Source organism: Panulirus ornatus, chromosome 23, assembly GCF_036320965.1.
Source record: "Panulirus ornatus isolate Po-2019 chromosome 23, ASM3632096v1, whole genome shotgun sequence".
In the NCBI taxonomy this organism is placed as follows: domain Eukaryota; kingdom Metazoa; phylum Arthropoda; class Malacostraca; order Decapoda; family Palinuridae; genus Panulirus; species Panulirus ornatus.
Genome location: NC_092246.1, coordinates 17,343,978 through 17,353,873, shown reverse-complemented (window position 1 = coordinate 17,353,873; position 9,896 = coordinate 17,343,978). Strand labels below are relative to the sequence as shown.

At 41.6% G+C, this 9,896-nt stretch overlaps 1 long non-coding RNA gene across 1 annotated transcript; it reads left to right on the top strand.

Annotated features, from left to right (window-relative positions):
• Nucleotides 1-2,923: 2,923 nt before the first annotated feature.
• LOC139756680 (uncharacterized) lies at nucleotides 2,924-3,364 on the top strand. The gene is made up of 2 exons (XR_011714411.1): nucleotides 2,924-2,970; nucleotides 3,079-3,364. It is a non-coding gene; the product is annotated as an uncharacterized lncRNA (long non-coding RNA).
• Nucleotides 3,365-9,896: the final 6,532 nt, after the last annotated feature.

The following is a 9,896-nucleotide window of genomic DNA, read 5'->3' as shown; positions in this document are numbered from 1 at the left end:
TTTCGTGAGAATACAAATGCCAAAAAAAAATGTCAATAACAATTATCAGAAATGTATCATATACTGTAAACATCTCTGACATGGCGAGGAAATTGGTATTTTTATGAATCATTGTATTTTTGGTGCCTTCCAAGACGTAAAATCTAAATATAACCTGAATTCTAAAAGGATGAGGAGAAGTATCGATAAAGCTCACATGATACATGGTATTTTAACCATTCTTTTGGTACAGTCGTGTGTTACAGGGCTGTATCAAAGGCACCAGATTTCCATTACTATCTGTCTGTAGGCCAGCAGGTGTAAGCTCTCCCGAGGATTCGCCAAAAAGGCGCAGACTGATGGAAATATTAACCCGGAAATCGATTATATGCCTTCTTTAATAACCAGCATTATTGTAACAAATTGAAACGCACACACTCACAAACACACACACACACACACACACACACACACACACACACACACACACACACACACACACACACACACACACACACACACACACACACACACACACACACACACACACACACACACACACACACACACACACACACACACACACACACACACACACACACACACACACAAACAAACAAACAAACAAACAAACAAACAAACAAACAAACAAACAAACAATTACTACTGTATAATAAGAGAAGTATTTGATCCAAACTAGACACAGAAGCACAAAGCATCTTGATGAGTAGGGAGGAAATATATGACTTTTCAAACTGAAGAAAAAAATAGCTCGAACTAATGAAATAGGTACGAATTGTTTCCACATTTAGCGTGGCATGACGTACCTCTGCCAGAGGTCCGTAGCTTTGGAGATGGTGTGAGGAAAGAGGAAGCAAATAGGGTGAAAATATTCATTTGAACTACATACACGAAGTGATCGAGTGCGTCCTGCCATGGCGCATGGGTAAGACACTGAGGAGCGAGAGTTGTGCATGCAGCCTCCTTGTAAAATGAAGTCTGCGGTATTATCCACGCCCATTAACCAGTGTTTATGATTTCACGGGTCTTTAGACATGCCAGTGTGTATAGTTTAGGGAGAAGGAAACGGAGGGTGAGGGTTGTCATACATATGTGATGTGGATAAAGGTATTGCGCCATACCAAGTGACAGTTTGTTAAGGACATACAAGTGGCCATATGTGCAAAGCGTCATCATAAATTAATGTCTTGTATTTTCAACGCGTTCCCAGCCTCACTTGTCTCTGTATTGGCTTTCCAGTCAGTGTAAGTGCTCACACGAAGAGCTTACATATCGCCACTGTTACATCCTGGACCCCTGTGAATGCAGGTATAAATCTCTCTCCCTTTTAACTACTTGCATTAAACACCTTAAAACTGAAATGACACTTTCGTATATTTCCTCTTCTACATGTCTGCAAGAATACTTAACGAAGATGCCATAGCCCCATTTTCCATCAGATAAAAGGGCTGTTGAAATTAGTTTTTGGCTTTCAAGCTGAAGGACGAACACTTCAGAGAGGGACAGAATTGCCTCACGTGTTTGAGGCAACTGTGATAGCGCAGACGGGTACTAGCAGATCTACTTCCCATTACAAGTAGACGCTTAGGGTCAAACGAGTATGTGAAAAGAAACAAGAACATCAGACTGTGAGATAAGCACGGCAAAGCTGTCGGTAAGCTGTCGGTGCGGTTTTTTTACTGTAAATATTGATTCTATGAACTGAATATTGGTGTGGCTCGAGATATATGGGCCATTGGATGAGCCTTATGTCTAAGGTTGTGAGAAGATTGAACTTCGAGATTTCTAAGACATGAAGAACCGAAGGAAGGGTTCTCTGTACTTCATATGAAAGTGACAAGGGCTGCATTGTACCTCATAGGAGGAACTGACAAGGGCTGCATTGTTGCCAATAGGAAGAAATGACAAGGGCTGCTCAATATCTCAATTGAGGAAGTGGAGAGAGCTGATTTATACCTCATATGAGAGCGAGCCGAGCGTTGCTGCTCTGTTCTCCACCTCATTCACTGGATCCAGCCTTCAGTGAATTCTCCTCCGTTGAAGATTCCAATATTTAGCACTCTACTACCAGCTAGCTTATCACCAAGTATGAAGAATATATCACCCATCTCAGTTACCTACAGACTGACAGGGATGCACATAGGTGGTGTCAGTGAAATACCAAACTTAAACCATCATTTTTGGAATTAAGAAAATGGGGAAAACTTATGATATTTTAGATATTTTTGATGGAAATAAGATTTTTTTCCCTGCATTTCCATGTACATAAAGTTACATGTATATAGATGATGTGGAAATTTGTAATGGATATGCATTATATATATATATAAAGAATACTTATGTTATGCCAGTGGTGTGTTTGAAATCATATATGAAAAACCGTTAAATGTGTGATGTGTTTAGAAGTATCTAAAACGAAAATACACCTAGAAAGAAAAAACTCACTGCAAAGGAGTACTTCATATCCTGCCCCTGATTGAAGCGCAGCTCTTGAAGCCGAGGCAACTATGTAAAAGGGGTCTGGAAGCTGTACGATTGATTATGTAGTAAGATGACGGGGCCTAAGTGGAAAAGGAGAGTCATATTGTTGGCTTAAAACTGTGAATGCCCACTCAAAATACTGTTGCAGACTGGGTGATTTCAGAACCAACTGAATTTAATCTACTTTCTGAGAGAATTTCTTATTATTGTGACAGTAACAGGAACTCCATCTATTATAGTGCCGATGCTGTATACCCATCCACCTCATGACCACTCTATGTCCTGACTAAAGAACAGAGAATGCACGTACAGCCAGTTAACCTTATGACCACCATAAAGAACACGTCATCAGGATAATTGTCACCGTCAGGGACACTGGGTGGGTGTGGTCTGCTCCCCGCTGGGTATATATATGTACGACAGCGCAAACACTGACCATACAGCAGCTGTACAGCCACCAACAACACATCCCCAACCATGAGGATTCTGGTACGCTCCTCATAAGTCTAAACTTTCTTGAAGCTTGTTTTATAGGTTCGCCATTATGCAAAAGAATTTGCTTGCTATAAAAGATGATTTAAATATCTTCTTCCTCAGATCTTTGTACTGTTGGTTGCCTTCGCGGCAGCATTTCAAGGCCTGCAAAATTTACCACCCTGTAAACCTCAACAAGCCTATCAGTACGGCTATCTTTCTTACCAGCCCGTACAAAAGCGTGAAGTTGAACCATCCTACCTAAGCAAGAGGAATGACAACCTTCAATACCGTGACTAGCCCCACACATGACGCTACACCCAGAGTGATGGTTTTCCTTCAATAGATGTTATATTAGAATTTTGCTAGCTTGTGCTTTCTTGTGGAATAATAAATGATTAGTAGTCTCCATATGCCTTTCTTAAACCCGGCCCCATCTTTGTAGAAAGATAAGAGCGGTGGTGATCAGAATATACGAGTACCCAGATTAAGATCATGCCACCGTGTACAATGTCCATTGTGTGGTAACAATTTGAAGGGAAGAGAAGATACAACACAGAGAAAAATGTTCAGTGAGGGAACGCCTGTACATATATGTCAGAGGGCAATAGATATATATAGTACCGTGAAACATTCTGATGTCAAGAGCTTGACTGTCATCCAGTGGTACTTGGTAAAGAAACACTGGCTCAACAGAGAAGTTTTGCTGGTGAGTTCCCATGAAGCATTGTCTTTCCAACTCCAGGACAAATGTTCATGTTATCATATATATTCATGTTGCAAGTAGCAGTATTTACAGGGATTACTGATGAAATATACTGGGTCATACCCACACTTATGACTGTGACGAGTGAAGGACTAGATGACTGTCGTGGTTTGGACGTTTGGTCTTCCCTTAAGGTATTGACATTTAACAAGTAATGGATCATAATGAGTCCTTGGAATATTAGTCTCTTACATCAGTATGATATTACCGGAGAGTTGTCAGAAACAGTACCACACCTCCTGTGTGAAGCCGGCTGTAGATGCAGAAAAGGACAACACTCAGCATTCAGACTAATTCTGAATATATATATATATATATATATATATATATATATATATATATATATATATATATATATATATATATATATATATATATATAGAAGCTGGTGACTGAGTATGGTAAAGTGTGTGAAAGAAGAAAGTTAAGAGTAGATGTGAATAAGAGCAAGGTTATTAGGTACAGTAGGGTTGAGGGTCAAGACAATTGGGAGGTAAGTTTGAATGGAGAAAAACTGGAGGAAGTAAAGTGTTTTAGATATCTGGGAGTGGATCCGGCAGCGTATGGAACCATGGAAGCGGAAGTGGATCATAGGGAGGAGGAGGGGGCGAAAATTCTGGGAGCCTTGAAGAATGTGTGGAAGTCGAGAACATTATCTCGGAAAGCAAAAATGGGTATGTTTGAAGGAATAGTGGTTCCAACAATGTTGTATGGTTGCGAGGCGTGGGCTATGGATAGAGTTGTGCGCAGGAGGATGGATGTGCTGGAAATGAGATGTTTGAGGACAATGTGTGGTGTGAGTTGGTTTGATCGAGTAAGTAACGTAAGGGTAAGAGAGATGTGTGGAAATAAAAAGAGCGTGGTTGAGAGAGCAGAAGAGGGTGTTTTGAAATGGTTTGGGCACATGGAGAGAATGAGTGAGGAAAGATTGACCAAGAGGATATATGTGTCGGAGGAGGAGGGAACGAGGAGAAGTGGGAGACCAAATTGGAGGTGGAAAGATGGAGTGAAAAAGATTTTGTGTGATCGGGGCCTGAACATGCAGGAGGGTGAAAGGAGGGCAAGGAATAGAGTGAATTGGATCGATGTGGTATACAGGGGTTGACGTGCTGTCAGTGGATTGAATCAGGGCATGTGAAGCGTCTGGGATAAACCATGGAAAGCTGTGTAGGTATGTATATTTGCATGTGTGGACGTATGTATATACATGTGTATGGGGGTGGGTTGGGCCATTTCTTTCGTCTGTTTCCTTGCGCTACCTCGCAAACGCGGGAGACAGCGACAAAGAAAAAAAAAGATATATATATATATTATATTTTTTTATTTTTTTTTATTATACTTTGTCTGGTTGGTAAGGTTATTTAATGTATGTATGACTCATGGTGAGGTGCCTGAGGATTGGCGGAATGCGTGCATAGTGCCATTGTACAAAGGCAAAGGGGACAAGAGTGAGTGCTCAAATTACAGAGGTATAAGTTTGTTGAGTATTCCTGGTAAATTATATGGGAGGGTATTGATTGAGAGGGTGAAGGCATGTACAGAGCATCAGATTGGGGAAGAGCAGTGTGGTTTCAGAAGTGGTAGAGGATGTGTGGATCAGGTGTTTGCTTTGAAGAATGTATGTGAGAAATACATAGAAAAGCAAATGGATTTGTATGTAGCATTTATGGATCTGGAGAAGGCATATGATAGAGTTGATAGAGATGCTCTGTGGAAGGTATTAAGAATATACGGTGTGGGAGGAAAGTTGTTAGAAGCAGTGAAAAGTTTTTATCGAGGATGTAAGGCATGTGTACGTGTAGGAAGAGAGGAAAGTGATTGGTTCTCAGTGAATGTAGGTTTGCGGCAGGGGTGTGTGATGTCTCCATGGTTGTTTAATTTGTTTATGGATGGGGTTGTTAGGGAGGTAAATGCAAGAGTTTTGGAAAGAGGGGCAAGTATGAAGTCTGTTGGGGATGCGAGAGCTTGGGAAGTGAGTCAGTTGTTGTTCGCTGATGATACAGCGCTGGTGGCTGATTCATGTGAGAAACTGCAGAAGCTGGTGACTGAGTTTGGTAAAGTGTGTGGAAGAAGAAAGTTAAGAGTATATGTGAATAAGAGCAAGGTTATTAGGTACAGTAGGGTTGAGGGTCAAGTCAATTGGGAGGTGAGTTTGAATGGAGAAAAACTGGAGGAAGTGAAGTGTTTTAGATATCTGGGAGTGGATCTGGCAGCGGATGGAACCATGGAAGCGGAAGTGGATCATAGGGTGGGGGAGGGGGCGAAAATTTTGGGAGCCTTGAAAAATGTGTGGAAGTCGAGAACATTATCTCGGAAAGCAAAAATGGGTATGTTTGAGGGAATAGTGGTTCCAACAATGTTGTATGGTTGCGAGGCGTGGGCTATGGATAGAGTTGTGCGCAGGAGGATGGATGTGCTGGAAATGAGATGTTTGAGGACAATGTGTGGTGTGAGGTGGTTTGATCGAGTAAGTAACGTAAGGGTAAGAGAGATGTGTGGAAATAAAAAGAGCGTGGTTGAGAGAGCAGAAGAGGGTGTTTTGAAATGGTTTGGGCACATGGAGAGAATGAGTGAGGAAAGATTGACCAAGAGGATATATGTGTCGGAGGTGGAGGGAACGAGGAGAAGAGGGAGACCAAATTGGAGGTGGAAAGATGGAGTGAAAAAGATTTTGTGTGATCGGGGCCTGAACATGCAGGAGGGTGAAAGGAGGGCAAGGAATAGAGTGAATTGGAGCGATGTGGTATACAGGGGTTGACGTGCTGTCAGTGGATTGAATCAAGGCATGTGAAGCGTCTGGGGTAAACCATGGAAAGCTGTGTAGGTATGTATATTTGCGTGTGTGGACGTGTGTATGTACATGTGTATGGGGGGGGGGTTGGGCCATTTCTTTCGTCTGTTTCCTTGCGCTACCTCGCAAACGCGGGAGACAGCGACAAAGTATAAAAAAAAAAAAAAAAAAAAAAAAAAAAAAATATATATATATATATATATATATATATATATATATATATATATATATATATATATACTCACTCCATCTCCTTCTCACATCACCACTACTTGTTATCACCTCCCCATTAGCGCCCTACTATGAAGTTCCCTTTTGCTCCCTTGTCTTACGCACTTTATTTACCTCCTTCCAGAACATCTTTTTATTCTCCCTAAAATTTAATGATACTCTCTCACCCCAACTCTCATTTGCCCTCTTTTTCACCTCCTGCACCTTTCTCTTGGACCTCCTGTCTCTTTTTTTTATACATCTCCCACTCAATTTCATTTTTTACCTGCAAAAATCGTCCAAATGGCTCTCTCTTCTCTTTCATTAATAATCTTACTTCTTCATCCCACCACTTACTACCCGATCTACTCAACCCACCTCCCACGCTTCTCATGCCACAAGCATCTTTTGCGCACTCCATCACTGATTCCCTAAATACATCCCATTCCTCCCCCACTCCCCTTACTTCCATTGTTCTCACCTTTTTCCATTCTGTACTCAGCGTCTCCTGGTACTTCCTCACACAAGTCTCCTTCCCAAGCTCACTTACTCTCACCACCCTCTTCACCCCAACATTCACTCTTCTTTTCTGAAAACCCATACTTATCTTCACCTTAGCCTCCACAAGATAATGATCAGACATCCCTCACATTCAAATCACCCATCACTATAACCCGGTCTCGTGCATCAAAACCACTAACACACTCATTCAGCTGCTCCCAAAACACTTGCCTCTCATGATCTTTCTTCTCATGCCCAGGTGCATATGCACCAATAATCACCCATCTCTCTCCATCAACTTTCAGTTTTACCCATATTAATCGAGAATTTACTTTCTTACATTCTATCACATACTCCCACAACTCCTGTTTCAGGAGTACTGCTACTCCTTCCCTTGCTCTTGTCCTCTCACTAACCCCTGACTTTACTCCCAAGACATTCCCAAACCACTCTTCTCCTTTACCCTTGAGCTTCGTTTCACTCAGAGCCAAAACATCCAGGTTCCTTTCCTCAAACATACTACCTATCCCTCCTTTTTTCACATCTTCGTTACATCCACACACATTTAGGCACCCCAATCTGAGTCTACGAGGAGGATGAGCACTCCCCGTGTGACTCCTGTTTCCCATTTTTAGAAAGTTAAAATACAAGGAGGGGAGGATTTCTGCCCCCCCCCCCCCCCCCCCCGCTCCCGTCCCCTCTAGTCGCCTTCTACGACACGTGAGGAATGCGTGGGAAGTATTCTTTCACCCCTATCCCCAGGGATAATATATATATATATATATATATATATATATATATATATATATATATATATATATATATATATATATATATATATATATATATATATATATATATATATATATATATATATATATATATATATATATATATATATATATATATATATATATATATATATGAAAAATGTAAGAAATAATTTAGAAAACTGAAACTTCTAGCTTGAAATGAAATGAAAAATGAATGTCACATAATGGTTGAACCTCTGGCTATTGAAAGGGAAATGTATAAATTTATTTACACAAACGTCAATAGTAGTTTTCATCAATTTAACCACTGTATCATACTGCCTGGTCCACTTCTCTTATCATGAAACTGGAATATTGGCTTATGATGTTTCTCAATTTTCTTCATTACACAAAGTACAACCATATCTTGGATACATGAGGGTAGGTAGTTGGTCATCCGCCATGATAAAGCCTTGACAGACCAAAAAGTTTATCTGGATCTCAACTTTTCCAGTACATTCATGAAAAACACCTTTTTGCTTTCCATCTCTATCACTTTGAAAAATGCTCCCTTTGTTCACATTTCAATGAAAGAATAAGCTTCAATGTCTAAACTACATTCTTTTCCAATTTCACTATTTTCTTGTCAGAGCACCATGTATGAAAACTATCACTCCAGTAACACAACTATAAACATTTACTTCCCCTTTAAAAAGAGTTCTGGGGAAGACTGACTCGATACACTGCGGGCCACTCTACCACCTGGCGAGGTTTGTGTTGCAATGGTTCTTAATGCACAAAAGTAGTAGCATCACTGGTGGGCGGAAGAAACATTCTTGTAACCAAAGCGAGGATCACAGTCCGTGCAACTACTTGTACCACCACGTCCAAGTATGTTCACCCGAAGCAGAGATGTGAACGTGTTGAACTTGATAGCTGTGATGTCGTGTTGGTGAGCCACAGCGACGGGCCTGCACTACTGCAAGCAGTTCCTCTCCTTATCGACAGCGCCTCAGGTTGGTGAGATACGGAAGATGAGGGAAGCTCTGGTTCTCCAACATCAGTTGATTGTGGGCTAGGTTCAGTTCCTCAAGCATTGGTGTGTGGAGGAAGCAAGCCAGGTCAATATGAGCCAACCAGTCAATCACACTCCACAGCCAGAATTTCCCTGAAGGTGACGCAGTCGGGGAGGTGGCCCGGAGGGAGCCACCAGGTTGCTCGCACCACGGAGGCCCCGGCGGTGGAGAAGGCCACGGCGGAGGAGCCACACGAGACCGAGATCTCCGAGGCCCCTGGCTGCAGGGAACCTACCCCCTGAATGTGTTTGAGGATAGAGTGGCAGATATAGGGTGTTTTGGTCGAGGTGGTGTGCAAAGTGAGAGGGTTAGGGAAAATGATTTGGTAAACAGAGAAGAGGTAGTAAAAGCTTTGCGGAAGATGAAAGCCGGCAAGGCAGCAGGTTTGGATGGTACTGCAGTGGAATTTATTAAAAAAGAGGGTGACTGTATTGATGACTGGTTGGTAAGGTTATCTAATGTATGTATGATTCATGGTGAGGTGCCTGAGGATTGGCGGAATGCTTGCATAGTGCCATTGCACAGAGGCAAAGTGGATAAAGGTGAGTGCTCAAATTACAGAGGTATAAGTTGTTAGGTATTCCTGGGTAATTATATGTGAGGGTATTGATTGAGAGGGTGAAGGCATGTACAGAGCATTAGATTGAGGAAGAGCAGTGTGGTTTCAGAAGTGGTAGAGGATGTGTGGATCAGGTGTTTGCTTTGAAGAATGTATGTGAGAAATACTTAGAAAAGCTAATAGATTTGTATGTACCATTTATGGATCTGGAGAAGTCATATGATAGAGTTGATAGAGATGCTCTGTTGAAGGTATCAAGAATATATGGTGTGGGAGGCAAGTTGTT